Source organism: Sminthopsis crassicaudata, chromosome 5 (assembly GCF_048593235.1).
Source record: "Sminthopsis crassicaudata isolate SCR6 chromosome 5, ASM4859323v1, whole genome shotgun sequence".
Lineage (NCBI taxonomy): Eukaryota > Metazoa > Chordata > Mammalia > Dasyuromorphia > Dasyuridae > Sminthopsis > Sminthopsis crassicaudata.
In genome coordinates, this window is record NC_133621.1 from 16,285,868 (window position 1) to 16,305,471 (window position 19,604).

Consider the following 19,604-nt stretch of genomic DNA (forward strand, 5'->3'; position numbering starts at 1 on the left):
CAAACTGAAGTTGGGCTGGATCTTTACGTGAGTCAGGGTGACGGGAGCTTTACATTAAATTTATTAATTTTTCAGAGTAGCCGTAAGCTTTTCTTAATGACCAAAATGGGGGAAAGCCTCATAGAAGACTAGAACAGAGCATCTCACTTTTCCAAGTTAACTTCAAATCAAAAACAGCCAGTGTGTAGAGCTCTTGCTTGTTCTGTGACAGTTCAAGCCTAGTAGCTGATGTGGTTTTCTTGTTATAATTCTAATACTTGTCAAAAATGTAGAATTTCAATCAGTCAATTAAACAAGTATTTATACATTTACACCCCCATCATGCTCTGCATTGTTGGTAACTTGTGCATATTTTCCCCAGATAATGTGTCCTCCGTGTGTCACAAAGTCTCGCTCCCTCGAATTCGCTTCAATTAGTCCCTTGGCAATAACACCCAAAGGCGTATGTCGTGGGAGAGGGAGGATTCTTCTTCCACCAAGTATGGGTGGGCAAAAAGCGACTTTAAATTCAGGACGAGTTACTTGAGCCTTCTTAAAATGCAAACTTATTGACCTAATAAATCTTTTCTATTTCAGTGTTTTCGAGTAGCCATCTCCAACAAAGCAGATTTTCCTCATCATTCCTCCTCCTTTCTCTTTCCTGTATAAATAACCTTTAGCACTTCTGTTTCTCCCTTTTGGCCCTTTCAGGGCCTTTTGGCAAGGGCCACTTCCCAGTTAACCATTTTCTCTTTTTGTTGCTGCTTAATTGTGTTTGGAAGGGCTCTGGCTCAGGACCGTCCCTCTGTGTCCAGCACATATGCAGGTAGTGCTTCTTGGGGAGTTTTTCATCATTCTGTCACTATTTCTCTTCTTATGCATCTTGTCTTTTTCATCTGAATCTTCTCAGCAGGATGCTGTTTGTGATAGAGTTTGGCTTGTGGGCCAGTCATTTTCTTTGCTTTCTTTGCATGTTCATGAGCATCTTGGCTTTGCTCCTTTCCCTTTTTCTCATGGTAATGCAAGCGGAGCCATGCTGTTTTCAGGACATTCGACGTATTTGTTCTGTGGCACGTTGACAGACGGAGGCCCATAAAAAGTCACCAAAAATGGTTCCAAACTTCAGACCCTTAGTGGTCAACATCTCAACGGCCCTCGAGCCAGAAAAGGCCAGAATCCTAAATTTAGAGAGTACTGATAGGACTTAGCCTTCTTCAGCCGGAAGAAACAGCTGAATTCAGGTTCTAATTTGCCAGAAGAGTCTGCTCCCACCCCTCCCTTGTCTCCCCAGGACTGAGGGCTTCCTGCTTAGTCTCCTCAAAGTACTTGTCCCAAACAGCCCATCCCATTGACTTTTGCCTCCCAAAGTTTGAGACCAAGGATCATATTGTGGATGAGGGTCAGACCAATACAAAATGTTCTCAATTGGAGAAGGGATTTTCTTTTTAAAATAAATTACAGCTGCCAGGATTTTTTTTATTATAGAAAATAAACAATGAAGACCCTGCTCCACTTCCTCCTCCAACACACACATACACACACACACACACACACACACACACACACACACACACACACACCCTGGCCTGCTTTGGAACAAGGACGGATAGGATCTTTTTCTTATACACATACTCAAAAAGCTTCACTCATTTAAAGAGGCTCCTCCCCTTTTGCTCCTTTCCCATTTCCCTCCGCCTCCTTTTCTTCTTTCTCCTCTTTCTCCCTCCTCAGCTTCCTCCTCATTTCATTTTCTTCCTCCTAATACCTTTCCTCTTTCCTCCTTCTTCCTCTTCTTTTTTCTCCTTTTCCTTCTCCCTCATCTTCTTTCTTCCTCCTCTTCCTTTTCCCTCTCTTCCTCTTTTTCTTCCTTTTTCCTCTTCCTTCCTTCTCCTCTATGGAATGAAACTAAATCTAGCTTCTCTTCCTCCCTCTGCCTTCCTTTGTTTTTGGCCAGACTTTGCTCTATCCAACAAACACTGAACAGCACCGGACATAGCATTTCCTGGTTAGTGTCACCGGTGATAAGCTGTGTTTATTAATCATGACGTGAGCCATTATCTGCCTCTGCATCTCAGGCCACTCCTTTTCATGAAGGGCACGTACACATACAGCATGCATACACATGGTTCCAGGCTGCGCTCCATGCTGGCTTATGTGTCTCCTTCCTCTTCACAGGAAAAAGGGATGAGAATCCCCCAGCCCGGCCCCGCCTGCTGCCCCACCCCTTCCACAGTCCCTGCCCCTTCTTCTGCCCCCCACCCTGGCTTTCAGTGAATATCTCTGTCTGGTTTACTGTTTACCTTTTATTAGGATGGGGCTAGAGGAGAAAGAGAAATGAAATTCCAAAACAATTTCTTTCTACTGTAGAACAAGCTGTGATTTGTGTGGGATTTCTTTTCTTCTTCTTTTTATCTTCCTTCCTTCCTTCCTTCCTTCCTTCCTTCCTTCCTTCCTTCCTTCCTTCCTTCCTTCCTTCCTTCCTTCCTTCCTTCCTTCCTTCCTTCCTTCCTTCCTTCCTTCCTTCCTTTCTTTCTTTCTTTCTTTCTTTCTTTCTTTCTTTCTTTCTTTCTTTCTTTCTTTCTTTCTTTCTTTCTTTCTTTCTTCCTTTCTTTCTTTCTTTCTTTCTTCCTTTCTTCCTTTCTTCCTTTCTTTCTTTCTTTCTTTCTTTCTTTCTTTCTTTCTTTCTTTCTTTCTTTCTTTCTTTCTTTCTTTCTTTCTTTCTTTCTTTCTTTCTTTCTTTCTTTCTTTCTTTCTTTCTTTCTTTCTTTCTTTCTTTCTTTCTTTCTTTCTTTCTTTCTTTCTTTCTTTCTTTCTTTCTTTCTTTCTTTCTTTCTTCTCCTCCACCTCCTTCTTTCCTCCTCTTCCTCTTTCTCTCTTTTCTCTTCTCTCTCCTCCCATCCTCCTTCTCCTCCTCCACCTCCTTCTCCTCCTCTACCTCCTTTCTCTCTCCTCCTCTTTTTTCTCTTCTCCTCCTCCTTCCTTTCCTCCTCCTCTTCCTCTTCCTCCATCATTTCCTGTTATTTTTCCCTGCATTCTATGCCCTGAGAGCAACCCTTGTAACAAGCACAGAGGTATTGGGACTAGACCTGTGATTTTAGTGATATAAGGATCTTCCCAGTGAGGAAATCCCCTCCACCTACGCTTGTGAGCACCCCCTTACAACTTAGAGTCTTACTATGCTTTCTGGAGCACTAAAAAGTTATGTGACTTGCTTTGTGAATCAGCTAATCCATCAACAAGTATTTATTAAGTGCTGACTGTTGCTGGGCACTGTGCTAAGTGCTACGGATACAAAGAAAGGCAAAAGGGTGATCCTTGCATTCAAATGCATTACAGGTAAAACTTGAACCTGGGTCTTGCTGGTTCTGAGACCCACTCTATCCATTACACTATTTCCATTATCTCTTAGAATGAATATAGGGAAAGAAAGCACATTTCACAAAGCCCGCACATCAGCTGGTTGTATGCAGTGTTTTATACCCATGGTCCCTCACTTCTCCAACCTTTGCTGGGAAGTGGATTTTGTCATCTTCTTTTGGGACTCAGATTGGTCTTTATAATCAGATCCTTTCCAGAACTTGATCATTGTTGTTGTGATATAGAGTATTCTCCAGACTCTGATTTACTCTGCACAAGAGTGTGCCATGCGTACTTGGTACTTACTCTTCATACCCATCATTTCACAGAGGACAGTGATATCCCGGCTCCCGTCATATTCACGGGCCTGTAGCTTGTGTAGCTGTTCCCCAGGGCATCGCCTTTCCACTACAAAAACTACTGCTCTAAATGGTTATTATATATGGGACCTTTCTTTCTTTAACCTCCTTTGGATATATAACTAGCAAGGGTATTTCAGGTCAAAGGCTATGGAGGTTTTTTACCACCTCCTTAGTCCAATGGCAAGTCACTTTTTATTGTGGTTAGACAAATTTGCAACTTCAACAGTGAAGCCATGTGTCTTTCTTTCCATCATCGTTGGGTTGTTTTTAGGTTGAAAATTCATGAATTCCCTGAGCCATTTGAGCTAAGAGGCCTTGGTTGTTTGGTTGGTTGATTATTGTCTTTCATTCTCAAAAAGAACCAACATAGCATCACTGTTAGAGTCCGACGGTGGCTGATCAGACCATTACAAGCTGGGGATGCTCTGCCACAGGTCAGACACAGAGTCCATGTGACCATTTTGGGTGGATTCTTTAACTTGGTGCAACTCACGTTTCTTCTGGGCTACTCCAGAACTGCTGTTCCTAGAGCACAGTCCCTTCTCTGGTGAGGGCACATCATGCTGGCGGTCCTGTGCCAAGGTCTCCCATATCATCCAACTGATTCTAAAGTTCTCAAGAGAGTCCTTATATTGCTTTCCTGCGTGAGTTCTCCATAAAATAAATTTTTTGGCAGGTATGCATTTGACATTTGAATGTGGCCAGCCCAATGGAATCACGCTCACTCTAGTCGAGTTGGAATGTTTGGCAGTTTATTTTGAGAAAGGACCTCAGTGTCTGGTCTCTTATCCTGCCAGGTGATCTTCAGAGTCTTCAGACTTAGAAATGGAAGGGCTATCTTGTCCAGTCCTCCTATTTTAGAGATAGAGAAAGCTGGACTATTGAAATGGCCTCCTGATTGAACTCTACAGGTTCTCCCTCTCCTCTCCATTCTCCAATAGCATCCTTTGCTTCAAACCTGACTGTGTTACTAGCCTGCTCAAAAGTCTTCAGTGGCTCCCTATTTCATCTAGGATAAAATACATTCCCTTTAGCCTGATATTTAAAGCCATCCATAGTCTAGTTCCTGCCTATGTACTTAAGCTTCTCATTAACACAAAAGTGCTGTTTTCCCCATTGTAGCATTATAAAACTTCTTGGGAGCTAGAATGGTCTTTATGTATTTGTGTCTCAGTGTTAAATTCATTTATTTATTCATTCATTCATGCTCTCCTTCATCCCAAACTAAACTTTAGTCTCTGTTCTCCAAACTCTACCTTCCCTTTTGCCCAGGCATGAGATCATCAGTTCTGATTCCAAATCCTTGGCTTCCTTTAGGGTTTAGCCCCAGTGCCAACTTCTAAGCTGACTTTCCTTTGATTCCCCTCACCTATTTGTGCTCTCATCCTTTTCTACTTTCCTTATCTCAATTTATCTCAAAGGAATTGGAAGACTGAGTTCAGTCTTATCTCAGATACTTGCTAACTGCATTATCTTAGGTAAGTCACTTAAACAAACAAACACAATCCTTTACCTGCCTCAGTTTCCTTATCCATAAAATTAGATTAATCATGTCATAGAGGAGATTGTTGTGAGAATCAAATGCAGTAATATTTTGCAAATCATGAAGTACCTTGGAAATATTATGATCATGCTATTGCACATACCCCTCTCCCCTAGTATGGTGTAAGTCCCTCACACAAAACCTGATTTTATTTTTCACTCCCTACTGGCTTTGCACATAGTAGGTGGTTGACCAAGATTTGGCTAGTTGTATTAAGTTTGAGAGTTCAGTTCTAAAGTATAGCTTGAAAATATGATAAGAAAAGAGCCTTTCAATAAGGAAGGCACCATTCTTCCCTGCTCCCTCTAACATTCTGGGAAATCGCCCGACTCCTTGTACTCAGAATTCCACCTTCTCCTCTGGCAGATCCAATTTCAGGGATTCCTAGGAACTTGCTTCCCTCTCAGGGTCATCTGAAGGAGGAGGCTGCTGTGCTAGTCCTCGTATTTTAGCATGTTCTTCGCTTTTACTGCCTCTCTGGATTTCCTTGGTTTATCCTAAATGGGAGTAAGAGAACAGCCTTTTAATTAATGGTGATTTATCAATGGCAAAGCAATGGCTTCCTTTTATCAGACTGCAACATATCTCCAGCTGATAAATACCTAAAAGATGTGAATGTCTTTAGAAAGATGCGTAAAGGAGTCACGAGCTGATTATATGACAAGAGGAGGAAACAAGGCCGGCAGTCTTAATTAGTATCCGGGAAATATCAATCCCACGTGTTGGTTTGACCTTAAATGGAGAATTTAAAGAATGGCATGGACCAAAGGGATTCCATGGATGGATTGTGATCTACACGCTAGAGAATCGATATTGAATATTACCTTTTCCTCTTCGTAATCATTGTACCAATAGTAAATTATTTGCCTGCCTCCGTAATTGTGTCTGGCACTACCCTTACAAATTAACCAGAAGTGGGACTGGACCTCGAGAGTCTAATCTAAATCAAGATTATGGGGCGCTGAGTGCCTCTAAAACGAGCTTTAAGATGCCCTTCTTCTTCCCTTAGGTACCCTGTTTATATTTTCACATCCTTCCCTCTTCTCCCCTTCACCAGGGATCTCTCTTCCTCTCGAAATGATATTATACAGCTTTGCCAATGCTTTGTTCCTACTTCCAGCGTGTTTATGATGTCCCCCCAAGAGAACGTCAGAGCTTTTCGAAGAGCCGTTCTCGTTCGTTCTGCTCCCCGGGGCCCAACTTGACGATGCCTGGTAGACGGTCGAGACTTGGTAAATATTTATTGAGTCGAATGGAATGGAATTTGGTTCTTAAAGTTTGCAAGCCCATAATCGTGCATCTTTGAAATAGATGTGAGGTAGACCCATAAAACACTCTGGTAGCCTGGAAGCTTTATACATCCCTCGGCAGTGGTAAACACCAGTCATCTCAAGTAAGATGGCGGAGCTGAGAGCGCCACGTTTTCCTCGGGATCCCATCTTGGCCAAACATCCTGCTTTTCCCAATGCCTCGGATGGTGCCGTGCATGTATGTGAATATGACCCGGCACTCCGTGAAAAGGAACTCTGCATAAGGAAGTCCCTTCCAAACACTCAAATTGCAGCTCTTGAGAATACGTCCTAGCGAGCCGCCTGAATCCGGAGGAGATTTGGACCCCGGGCTCCCTTTCTAGCTCTGAACTCATTGGGGACTAAATAAAATGCTAGTTTTATTAATAACTGTTTTATTAATCACTCAGATTGAGTTATTGTCAAACACTTTGCCCACAAATCGTTCTTTTTCATTTGGGGGCCACAGCCAGGGTTTACAAGATGGCAGAATGGAGGAGGAGCAAGAGGAAAGATTGGGCCTGAGGTCCGGGGATGCCAAGGAGTGCCTACTGTGTCTTAGTGGAGGAGGGCACGTCCTCAGTGGGGAGTGCCAAGTCCCGCCCTGCCCCTTGTCCTCAGTGCCAAGCCGAGTGCTGGGCACAGAGACAGATTTTAATAAATACTTGTTGACAGATGGATGGGCGAATGGAGGAGCGTTTCTGTGGTCCGTTGTCATGATTTTGTCTGCAGGCCCCCCACGGGTTTTCTGATGGCAGTGCCTGGGAGGCGAGGCGGCTTTTTCCTTGTGCTGTCAGCCTGGGAAGCCTCCCCCTGCCCTCAGCCCTGTGGTTGGCTCAGCCCTCGTGGGCAGATTGGAACCTCAGACCTCAATCCTCACACACCTTCTGGGGCATTCAGAGACCTGGAATCTGGCCGGATGTGGCACTGGGACCCAGGCAGAAGCGACGAAGGGAGGATTCTGGGACCCGGGCAGAAGCGACGAAGGGAGGATTCTGGGACACGGGCAGAAGTGACGAATGGGAGGATCCGATTTAATTCACAGAATCCTAGGAAGTTACAGCAGTGACCACTCATGCTCCCTCTTACCTCATTCTACAGATGAGCAAACTGAGGTCTGGGACTTGGGACAGAAGATAACAAATGGTTATCCTGCCACTTAGAAACGGGTGCTACAAGTCCCAAAAGCCCCCTGTCGTGTACTAGCACCATGACCCAGGTGACAGACAGTACTGATTAGCCAGACTAAATGTCACCCTGTTCTGGACTGCTCACTGGAGGCGTTCCAAGAGCATCTGCTCTTTGCCCGCCATTCCCTCTCCCCTCCCCAGGAATGGTAACTCCACTGTCAGATCCTGAGCGTTGCCCCCTTTCGACCTGAGAATAAATCTTTGCCCGGCAGAGTTTTTTAAAGCGCTCAGTGTGCGCCTGTGCTTGCAGGCCGTCCTGCCGGCACAGCGGGGGAGGGGAGAGAGCCGTGGAGGTGGTGAAATCCTGGAGGTATCAGCCTTGGGCCTTGTACAGAAGTTGATAGCACACGGCTTAGCGACCACAATTCAATTAGGAACACTGTGCAGCTGCCCTCAGGAACCTTGCCAAAAAAAAAATTGGGAAAGAAAGAAAAAATGCTTTGTAAAGGAGATTGTTTTTCCTCCCCTTGCCTGATGCCTTTCTAAGTCTATTAACTGCGTGGACTCCCAAAGCTCGAGGAGAAAATTTATGGCCTCCACTGAGGGACCCAAATCCCCGGGGCTGGCTAAACTCAATGAAAACACAAGAACTGCATTTATGGGCCTCCCGAAGATAAGAATTCAACCTCTAAAAAGGTTCCTTCAGATGAAAAATGGGGAAGTGAGCTGCTAATGGCCCGCTGGCCCAGGAATGTGCGCTCTGCCCCTCCGTGAGAGCATCTCCAATAAATCTCAAGTCGGCTGGACAGCGGGCGGCCTTCGGTGCTCAGCCTCCCAGGCCCCGGACGAGGGCTCAGAATTCTACACAACCGAGTAGCTCGGAATGGGGGGGGGGTCCCCTTCTGTACGGCCTTCTCCGGGAATGGGAAATCCCAGTTTTTCTGGTTATGATCCAGCCATGTGGTGTTGTATCTGCCGAAGGAACGGAAGGACGATCCCGGAAGAGAGGATCCTCGATCCAAGAAGCTGCGGATCCCTCTCCCCTCTCCCCGTCCGCATGTGATGCCCCTGAGCTGGGGGGGAAGTTCCTCCCTCAAGGTTACTGAACTCTTAACCCAAAACAAGTTGTTCTGAACAAACTGGATACATCATCATCACCATCCTCACTTGGCTTTTAAGTAGCACCTATTATGTGTCCATCACCTGTTAAGCACTTTACAAATATGTTCTTCCCAACAGCCCGGGGTGGGGGTGGGGTGGATGCTGTTATTATCCCTGCTTTTTTCAGGTGAGGAAGTTGAGACAGCTAGAAGTTAAGTCCAATTTCAAATGAATAATAAATGTCTAAGGCTAGATTTGAAATCAGTACTTCTGACTTGAAGCGCTGCCCCCTCTGGCTACCTTTATATGGCATGGAGGCAATGATGGGGGGATGGGAAAGCCAAATATGAGGCATTTTCAGCCCAGAGATACCCCCCATCTATGTTCCTCTGCCCTCCAGACTAAGCCAGGTCCTTTACCCAACCCCGTATGGCCCTATGGCCAAACCCTTCTCCACCCAGATCAAATATAAAATCTGCTCTTTGGTTGTTTAAGGCCGTTCACAGTCTGGTCTCTCCCTCCCTTCCCCTGCTTCCGTCCGGATGCAGTAACCCTGGTCTTCTCCAGACACCTTGCCTTTGCACCAGCAGTATCCCCTCCCTGAGATTCAGGGTCCCTGAGATTCTTCCTCTTGGCTCCCCCAGCCTCCTTGGTGACTCCTCCCAGATTCCCACCAGCCCTCCAGCTCCAGCTCTGAGGCTGCTGTTCATCACTCGGTCTATTGCCATAGCTACTTGGTGCTTTGAATGTTCCCTGAAAGGAGGGACCGTGTTTTTGTCTTTCCCCATATCCCCTGCACACAGTAGGGCACACAGTAGGTGTCTGAGTTTGTCTCCGTCCCTGTTCTTAGGGAATGCACACAGGTGCCCTCCTCAAGCAGATGCTTCTCAGTGTCATTTCCAAGACAAAACCATCTCTGCTCCCAAGGAGTTTATATTCCGCTGTGTACGAACATATACTCATTTATGGAGAGGAAATACGGATTAAATTGAGGTACGGTAGGGAGGGGGGCTCCTAGCACTGCGGAAGTGGGGCAAGGTAAAGGCTGTGGACAGAGGGGTGAGCCTGGAAGGAAAGAAGGAAGGAAGCCATCATCGGAGTTAGCTAAGTTGGCTGGAGAAGCGTGCTTGGGGAGTTCATTTGTGACTTCAGGGTGAAAAGTGTCCGGAGGGCATCTAGAACCCGGGCCCGGAGCCCTGGCGGGTGACAGACTGTCTGCCCGGGGCCCCCCGCAGCCGTGGGGTGGATGAGCTCCCTGAGGCCCAGAGCAGGGGGGGATGAGGATCCAAGCTTGCAACCGAGAGATGCCACACAGTGGGCAAGGGGGAGAAGCGCAGAGGCTGCCACCTGCGATGCGCTGGGTTTCTTTTTCGGGAGGATGACTAAGCTCCTCAGGTGTTATTCTCCTTTTTTGGTTAGCGCAGGTAGGGAATCACTTAGCTGACTGGCACCGTGGCCCACTGGCTGACTCAACAGAACGAGAACGTTTCTGTGAATGAGTCACTGGCACAGATCAGCCGATTCCCCCAGCTCCTCCGCAGTGGAGGGCTGCCCTTGACAAGCCCGCTCTGCATCCGCAGACCCCTGCCAGCTCTCCCTTAATGGCCCTGCCCGAGAGCCCTGGCCCTCCCTCTCAGGCTCTCCTCGCAGCCTTCAACATGGCGGCAAACAAAAGGAGTTTTTTTTTCCATCAATGGTTTCCTGGAATGATGATGTTCAATTCATTCCTTCTGGCTCACTTGATCAAATTACAGGCCAGTTATGAGATGCATTTATTTAGATTCCCGCTGGTGATACGGTAATGAGGGAATCCGGTAATCCAGAGTCCGAAGGGGAGACATGAGAGGTGGCTCCCGGGGGTGTGTGTGTGCCGGGGCAGAGGGATGTGGGGGAAGAAAAACAGATTTGGGCAAAGGAAAATACCGCAGAAAGCCCGACTTTTCCAAGGAAAACACAGGGAAACCCGGTATGAGAACTTAATGTATGCTGCAGTTTTTAAAAGGAAACATTAATAGGGAAACACGCCCTTCTAGGGCAAGCCAGTAATCAATTTCAATTTCCCATCAGAACCTACCTGTCAGTGGGATTGTATTAGAGAGGCGAATCGGTGCGAGCTTCAGAGGAGGGAAGGGCAGGGGCACCCAGAAAAGCCGGAGAACATTTCCAAACCATTCGGGGATCGTCAAGTTTCATGGAAAGCCCGTTATTGTTACCCATATTTTTGTTTTGTTTTGTGTGGGGGTTTTGTATTTACTATTCCACCTCCTCCAAACTGTATTGAAAAATCAGAGGGTTTTTTTTTTGGGGGGGAAAGGGGGGTTATTATGTCCTTAAAAGCAGAGGAAGCCCAGGATAGTCCATCTCAGGAATCTTGGGCAAGCAGAGAAAACCCACTCCTTTTGCAGTCCCATTACAGCCTGAAAGCTCTGGATTCAGAATCCAAGATCCTAGGCTGTAATTGCAGCTATGGTCCTTGCCACTGGTAACTTCAAGCACGCTCCGTTACTTTTCTTAGCCTTACTTTCCCCATCTGTATTTTGAAGACTAGAATTATAATTTTCTAAGTCGTCTGTGATTCTCTTAAAAAGAAAAACTAAAAACATCTATATCACTCTCCCCACTTTTCAGGGCCCTCCTCTCCCCTTCCCATCTATTCTATTTACTTCACTCTTCCCATTGACTATAAGTTCACTGAAACCCCAGTGACCGACAAATAATGGGAATAAAAATGGGAACTGCCCCGGTTATTTCATGTTTGTGGAACTCCTATAGCGGTGTGTTGTCACCTCCATTGCCACTTGTCATCTCAGAGAGACACCTGGGAATAGGCTCATTGGCCAGGGTCACACAGTTAGGACGGGTCGGAGGCAGGATTTGAATCCAGGTCTCTGCCATCACGCTCCCTCTTTCAGCGCATAGTCAGTTGAATTAATGAGCCTCCTTGGAGCCAAAAGGGGATAAAAAACCGTACGGGTGTAGCAGAGTGAAGTATTTTGGTTTGGCCCGAGCGGGAGGGGAGAGAATGCCTCGGGCTGCCGAGGCTCGGGGGATTTCACCAAGCGGTTGGGCATTGTGCTCCTTAGGTCAAACAAATCAAGACATTAAACAAATAATTGTTGGGAACGGGCGACTGTGTGGGGGATCGAAGGAATGTGTTGGCACCTGAGCAGAAACCGCTTGGTAAATCAGCACCAAGTGCGCTGAGGAGGGATGCAAGAACAGAACCGGAGGAAAAAAACACAATTAAGGCTTAAATATGACCTAATGCATTGGCGTAGTGTTTGATCTTATCCTGTTTGGGGAGGAAAACTTATGACTCATATGTGTCAAATTATCAAGTCATTACTCACTTATAGAATGTAAATTGTGGCTACCTTTTATGTACTTTTCATAAAGAATGCTCGCTTTGGAGGAGATGGATTCTGGAAAGGGGAGGTCAGCGGGGGTGGGCAGCGGGGCTGCGGTGAGTCTGGATCTTAGCAGATCCCGCTGCCATTCACATTGTTTGCGTGTTGTCTCCTTTAGAGCGGGAGCTCCTTGAGGACAGGGGCTGCTCTTGTCTCTTCTCGTATCTCCGGCGCTCAGCATCGCCCGGCAACAAAGTCAAAGCATAATAAGTATTTGTGGCTAATCGCCTGCCCCTGGGTCTTTGGGGAAATGGATGGAGAGAGGAATGAGACCTGAAAAGCCATGGCATCCGACCTACTCCTTTTACAGATGGGGACCTGAGGCTCTCGGAGATAGACTCACCCAGAGCAACACAAGGGATAGCGGATGAAAGGGGGCTAAACCCTCATGGTTTTAACCTGGATTTGGGACCTTTGAAATATTACACCTATATCTATCTTCTCCATCTCCCCACCTTCTCATTTATCATCTAACTTTAAATTGTCTACCTACTTATCTATCATCTATCTATCGAATCATCTGTCTGTCCATCTCCCTCTCCATCTACCCACCTACCTATCCATCCATTTATCTGTCCATCTATTTGTCTGTCTAGCTATCTGTCTATCCATCTACTTCTCTACACACCTATCCATTTATCCATCCATCCACTATCCTTCTATTTGTCTGTGTTTATCTCCATCTGTCCATTTGTCTGTGTTTATCTATCTCTGTCTATCTGTCCATCTAGCTACTTAGCCATCTGTCCATCTATTTGTCTGTCTGTCTTTCTATCTACTCATCTCTCTATCTCCTTATAATAAGTTACTGTCTGAGGACCATTAAGATCCCCAAAAGATACATTTCTGTATATTTAGACATTTAGTCTAGTTTTGTAGGTTTATAGGTCTATCATCCAACCTTGTCCCAGACCTCAGATGAGGGAGAACTCCAGGCGATGGGATCAGCACCGAATCTTCCTCTCTGTACTTTACCTCTCATTGTTTCCAATTCTTCCTCAAGCATGTGTTGAGGGCCTACTGTGTGCTAAGCCCTGGCCTAAGTGCTGCTCACAAGGAACTCACATTCCACCATGAGGAATATAATGTAAACACACCCCATTTCCACAGTCCAGCCCTTCAGGTACATGGAGGCCTCATCCTGGGCCATCTTATCCACACTCTCCTAAGCATTTCACCTTGTGGGCCACAGCTCTTCCTCTATTTCTCCCGGTGTTCCTGAGCATGCTAGGAGAAGCCTGGGGCTGTTCTCCTGCCACCTTTCACCCCCTAAGGGAGCCAGCCCATCTTTTCCTCGTATTTACAGTAATTTAATGGCTTTTTTTCTCCTTTTCTCCTTCCGATCTCTTCATTGGATATATTGTGTAGATGGATGGCTGATTTGCAGGAGAAATATAGGATACGGGGTGCTTTTGAGAGCTTAAGCCATCCAGACCTAGTCCAGAATACTACCAGTGGGGCCTGTTATATTTGCCCACGGAAGCACTGGAGGACTGGAACGTTTCTCAAGTGTTGTACGTTTGAATATCTCATGCAGATGGTACCTTTCCTCCCACCTCATTGGGGTTTGAGCTTGTGGTTATGAAATGGCATTTTAATTACACCTTAAATTTTAGGGTTTCCACATCCTTGGTGAGTATTAGTTAACTTCTGCAGGAGGAGGGGGAGGGATCGATGTCGTTATCTTCCTCCTCATCATGGCCACCGTCAGTCTCACAGTGAGGTAGGATCTCAGGACTGGATGCCCTCTATGGGCCCTTGCACCAGAGAGGATGGTTTCCCAGACTCCACTTAGGACTTTTTTCCCCTAGGATTAAGTCTTCTTTCCCAACAGACTTTTCTATTTGGCCTCAGGGGATAGACTTCACTTGTGAGGTATGGTGTAGATGAATTTTTGGGGGCATGGATTCTTCTGGATGACTGCTGACAGTCTTTCCAACTCCAAGATCCTGTGTCTCTGGGGCCGTTGTCCAGAAAACCAAGGCAGAATGAAAGAATTCTTAGAATCCTTCCTTGGGCTCATTCATAAGATTTGTTCCGTGGCTTGGGGACGGCTAAATTTGGAATTTTATCCATGGAAAAAATCCTATGCCACGTCACGTCAAGCAAGAGGGAGTTTAGTAGTATCCCTGGAGGAAAAAAGAATTTAGGGAAAAGAATTCTGCTGAGCTGTGTATGCTTGGGACCCATAGTCAGCGCTACTGATCATTATAGACCAAAAAGGAAGAAAATGGTCAATGGCTGTTGAGTCTTTCTCTCTGCCTTTCCTGGCCACTTCCCATGTCCCCTCACATTCCACCCTCAGCTTCACCGCCTAGCCTCCAACTGATGACTGAGAATGGTATCAGAAACACTTGGTTTATTTTTAGGATTGCCTTTCCTGGACATCAACAAACTCTCGCCAACTTGGTGATTCTATGGCCATTCTTCTGTGAGCAAAAGGAATAATTCCAAAGGATCATGGATCTGGGGCTGGAAGTCACCTAATCTAGTCTCCCCCAGTCCTAGGATGAGGAAAGAGAGGTCCCCCAATAGAAAGTGACTTGCATAGCCCAGATTCAAGCTTACCATCCAGTGACCTCCAATTGCGGTGCTCTTTCCAACGCAGCCCTTTCCAACAAATATTTAAGTAGATCAAAGATTTAGAAGTGGACGGGGCCATCCAAACTGAGCCCCAGAGTTTATAGAGAATTAGAGAAATTAAATGACTCACACAGCCAGTGACTATCTGAGTTAGGATTAAAACGCAGGTCTTCCTGAGCTCCAGGATTAGCTCTTTAGCTCTTATGTACCGAGCTGTGTATCAAGTGCTAGGCACAGAGGCAAGAAAGGAGGCACCTCCGTCTTCAAGAAGGATAGAACATGGACATAAAAACTGAGAAGCTCATGAAGGGGCTCCCTGAAAGTCATATGGGCAGTCAGTGTCGCAGGTGGACATAGAGTGGGGACCAGGGAGGTCCATAGCACTCAAAGTAATAGACTTTTATTATTTTGTTTGAAATCATCTTCTAGTCTTTGTGATCCCGTTTGGTGTTTTCTTGGCAAAGATCGACATTCCCTTCTCCAGCTCATTTTACAAATGAGGAAACTGAGGCAAACTGGGATAAGTGACTTGCTGCCAGGCTGGCAAGATGAATCTTCCTTCCTCCAGGACTGGGGCTCTCTCCACTCTGCTGCCCCTTGGACTGTTTTAACTCAGACAGAGAACAGCTTTGCAAAGCTGAAGGGCCATTAGCTGTTTGTGATTGTCAAGGTGCTTGTTGTTTTAAATGAGATCAGGAGGTGTGCAGGGGATACTGGAAGACCTCACAATTGTGGTGGAGAAGAAGAGACCCCATTGTTTCTTGCTGGGACCTCATTTAACTGGTGATTTGGAAATAACTCATCTTGTTCCCTTTGTTTCCCCATGTGTTCATTGCCCAGACACTGCCAATCCGTGACCCGCTTTAGAGTCAGGATTGCCCAAGGCTCGAGGGGATGCATCGTCTGCTTTTGCCTAGGGAGGAAATCTTTATTGGGCATTTCTCAGCTCCCTAGGTGCCTTTGCTTCTGGGAGCCTGCATGGCCTGTGGAGTCTCCCAGACAGATCCAGATAGAGATGCGCGTGTGGGCCGAGGCAAACCACCTTTGGGAAGGCCGTCCCCCAACATGCCTGCTCCTGCAGGCCTTCTCCTTAGCTACAAGCCTGCCCAGAGAGCAATGTGCCCTGAATGTGGGTCCTCAAGGCTTGAGTTAGGGAACTGCCTCCTGTGATGAGTTAGAGGCAAAAATATGAGTTGATATTTCCTCCTTCCCTCAAGCCCTCTCCCCCGAAATTATTTCAGTTAAAAAAAGAGGTGAACTTTCTGTAACAAATGGGTTGAGGTGGAATTCTAAATTGTTGACCCTTATTGGCTGTTTATCCTCCAATGTGAGTGGTGATGTCTTGGGATTTTGCTGCCAGGAGAATGAGAAGATGGAGTGTTTGGGCCCACCCGGAGGAGGGTCCCCAAATTTCAAGGAGACACAATAACCAAATAACTTTCTATCCCAGTGGCCAAGTTGAGCTCCGGATGCTTTATGGGTTGTCTCTTTAGCAAGGAGTAGTTGTTGTCTGTAAATATACGCTCTTTTCAGTTGAGTCCCTTCATATGTATATTGAATGATGTGCCTGGTCCTCCAGGATGGCACCTCTACCGAAAGTTGGGGGGTCCTGGGAGGCCCTGAATGCTTGTCAAAGAGCTGGGCTTCAGAAAGGCTCTCCGTTATGGGATGCTGCTCCCCACAATCAGCCACATTCTCCACCATCCCACAGCCACAACCTTTGAATCGGAGTCCCACCTGCCTCCTGGTTTGGCTTTATTTTTCTTGGCCTAATGATCAGTTCGACTTCTCCCCTTCATATCACCAGGGAGCTTTGTAAGTGACAAGGAGAAGAAATGGCAGGAAGATGGGGGGCCAGGGCTTGAGTTCAAATTCCGAGTCTGACCCTTAAAAGTGGCTGACATTTTGGGGCGTGACCAATATGGGAACTTGTTTCCTTTGACTATGAGTTTTTGCTCTAAGTGTATTGCAGTGAGTATTTAGACTCAGTGACCTCCCAGGTCTTTCCACCTCCAGATCTCTTGATCCTTGGAGACTCCTGGAATCTAAGTTTCCATCAGCTTTTACAGAGTCCATAAATCCTATTGGAAATTCAAATTTAATTTTAGCCAAATTCAAGACTTGGGACAAGTTAACTCATCCTAACAGACGCTCTAGAAAACAAACACTGGTCTTAACAAGCACGTTAGAGAATATCTTCTTGTTGAGTCTAAATGCTCATTTAGCAATTGAAGAAATAAAGACTGAGCAAGATTAAGTGATTTATCCAGGATCATGTTTTATTAATTTTTTTCAGTGGACAAGCATTTATTTTCTCTCTCAGCTGAAAAAATAAAAACAAAAACAATACACTTTGAGCAAAAACTCATAGTCAAAGGAAACAAGTTCCCATATTGGTCAGGCCCCAAAAAGTCAGACCTTGAATTTGAACCCAAGTCCTCTTAATCTGGAGCCAGAGCTTTCTAGACCTGGACTTCAGGTCTAGAAGCAAAGTCCATCCCTCAATACATATGGCAAAATTGTGCCATACCCCTCTCTACCGCCACACTGAAGCTTGCTGATTTGGAGTCGGTTCTAGAGCTGCCTTAGGGGGGCACTGGTGGTAGCCGGACCAAGGCCAGTTGAGGTCGCCCTGACTTTGTGAGACAGCTGGTCATCTGGACTGCAGACCCCACACCGGAAAAGAGTTTGTTGGGTCCCATTTTCCACTCGTCGTAAAATCCAGGAATGTCAACTTTCCAGTCTGGTAGCGAAGAAGCTGCTGAGCCGGCCCGCAGCGGAAAGTGCAAGGCCGTTACAGTGAGTTACACTCAGGGGAAAGAATTTACAGAGTCTATTCGGAGGGAGCTCTGGCACCCTAGACCGCCATGAGGGAATGCACCTTTCCACATCTGAAGGGAGAGCGTCCCGCGCCTCTGCGGGTGGGATCTCTGCAGCGTCTGGTCCAGTCCACACCCTTCGAACACTCCTCGTGACGGTTTATCAATAACTGGTCATTGGGCCTCTCTTGGATGATCTTGGGAAAAATCAGAGACTCCTAGGCAAAACTCTAGAGTGAGAAGCCATTTGGATGGCTTCATGTTACAGATCGACTGACCTGAGACTCCCTTTGAACAAAATAACCGAGCATCTTGGGGTGCAGGACACACCCTCAGCTTTTTAAGACCTGACGATGCTTTCCAGGTTATCTAGCGCAGCCCCCTTGTTTTACAGAGAGGGAAACTGAGGCACAAAAAAGTGACTCTTGGATTAGGCCCAGCCATTTTTGAGTGCCTGGAGGTAGATGAGGGTCAGGGTAAGGTTTCTGCTTGGCTCTTGAGGGCAGAACCAGTCAGTCAGTCAGTCCAGCAAGAAGCATCTTAAGTATCCGCCATGTGCTAAGCTCTTTGCCAGTATTCTCTCATTTGAGTGAGTGGGCTTCCCCTCCCTCCAGGGCTGGCTGCCCCTGGTCAGAGGGTGTCGGGAGGGGTGGCTGCCCTTGCACCAGTGGGATTGCAAGGTCCCTTCCCCGCTCCGAGACGCTGGGACTCGAGGACCCCTCATCTGGGCTCCGAGGAAGAATTCCTTCAGCACGCTCCCTGCCAATTTGTCATTCGCTCGCGGCCCAGAGAGTTTCAGGCTGATTACAATTGTCTGGCTGCCAGAGTCTATCTCATTCCGAGGGGCGAGGTCAGTGATTAACACTGGACTATGATGTCATATCTCGAGCAATGTGGCTCTCGCTCTCCCACCAAGGTGGCGATCCTTGTTCGGGCAAACTGTCCGGCCCTCCGCTGACGCAGTGGATGGATGGAAATGGGGGGGCGGGCAGTACTGGCAGCCCTGGAGTCAAATCCCATCAGTGCCATTTGCTAGCCAGCTGGCCCTGGCCGAGCCCCTTCCACCTGTGCCTCAGTTTCCTCACCTGTAAAATGTAGATAATCAAAGACTGGTGGTTTGATGCTGGATTTGGATCCAGAGCCTCCAGCTCCAAATCTCAGTCCCGCTGTTACCTGTGGGACCGTGGGTCGACCTCTTTCCTGTAGGTGACCTTGTCCCTTTACCTCCACAGCTCCTACTTGTGATGACCTTTACAAAGTGTTCCGCAAACTTTAAATTGTCCGTCCAAATGTCAGTCATTATCGGTAGTGCAGTGGCTAGAGTGCTGGGCCTGGAGGCAGGACCTGAACTCAGATCTAGCCTCAGATTTACTAGCTGTGTGTCCTTGGCAAGTCACATAATCTCTATATGCCTCAATTTCCTCTTCTGTAAAATGGGGATAATAATGGCGCTTACCTCCCAGAGTTATTGTGAGAATCAAATGATATGATAGTTATAAAGAACCCAGCCCAGTGCCTGGCATATAGTAAATGCCACATAAATGCTATGATGATAATTATTTCCTTTTATGTTTTTCCCCAACGTTGACCATAGCACCTTCTTACACATCGTGCTTGCTTAGGAAATATTGATTAAATTCAAGATTAAAAATGCTTCTTGCAAAGTAGATCCCTCCTCCAAATCAAAATTGCTCAAGTGTTCTTTGGGCTTTAAACGCACACATAAGGACGGGAACTGTTTGTGATAACTACATTTCAGCATAACCGGCTTCCTTTGCAATCTTCTTGTTTTATTTTGTATGTTTGAAAACGTGACTCTGACAAGGTTTCCATGCACATGACCAAGCTGCCCAAGGGCCATGGCCCCCAAAAGGCTGATGGGGCTCTGTTCTGTCAGCCAAGAAGATGGCGGCTGAGGTCTTACCTCCTTGGAGTTTACCCGCCTGGAGTGAGAGAGCCAGGGAGGGAGCTTCATGAGATGCGTGGTGGGGGAATATACCATCCCCAAGGCAAAAGTGGGCCTGCACTTGGGCA

At 46.6% G+C, this 19,604-nt stretch overlaps 1 protein-coding gene and 1 pseudogene across 3 annotated transcripts in view; one reads left to right on the top strand and one right to left on the bottom strand.

Annotated features, from left to right (window-relative positions):
• Positions 1-19,604, top strand: part of CREB5 (cAMP responsive element binding protein 5) — a 477,814-nt gene that overhangs the window by 217,313 nt on the left and 240,897 nt on the right. The gene's annotated exons all lie outside the window — the stretch shown is intronic.
• Positions 301-1,328, bottom strand: LOC141542670 (ribosome biogenesis protein NSA2 homolog pseudogene; annotated as a pseudogene).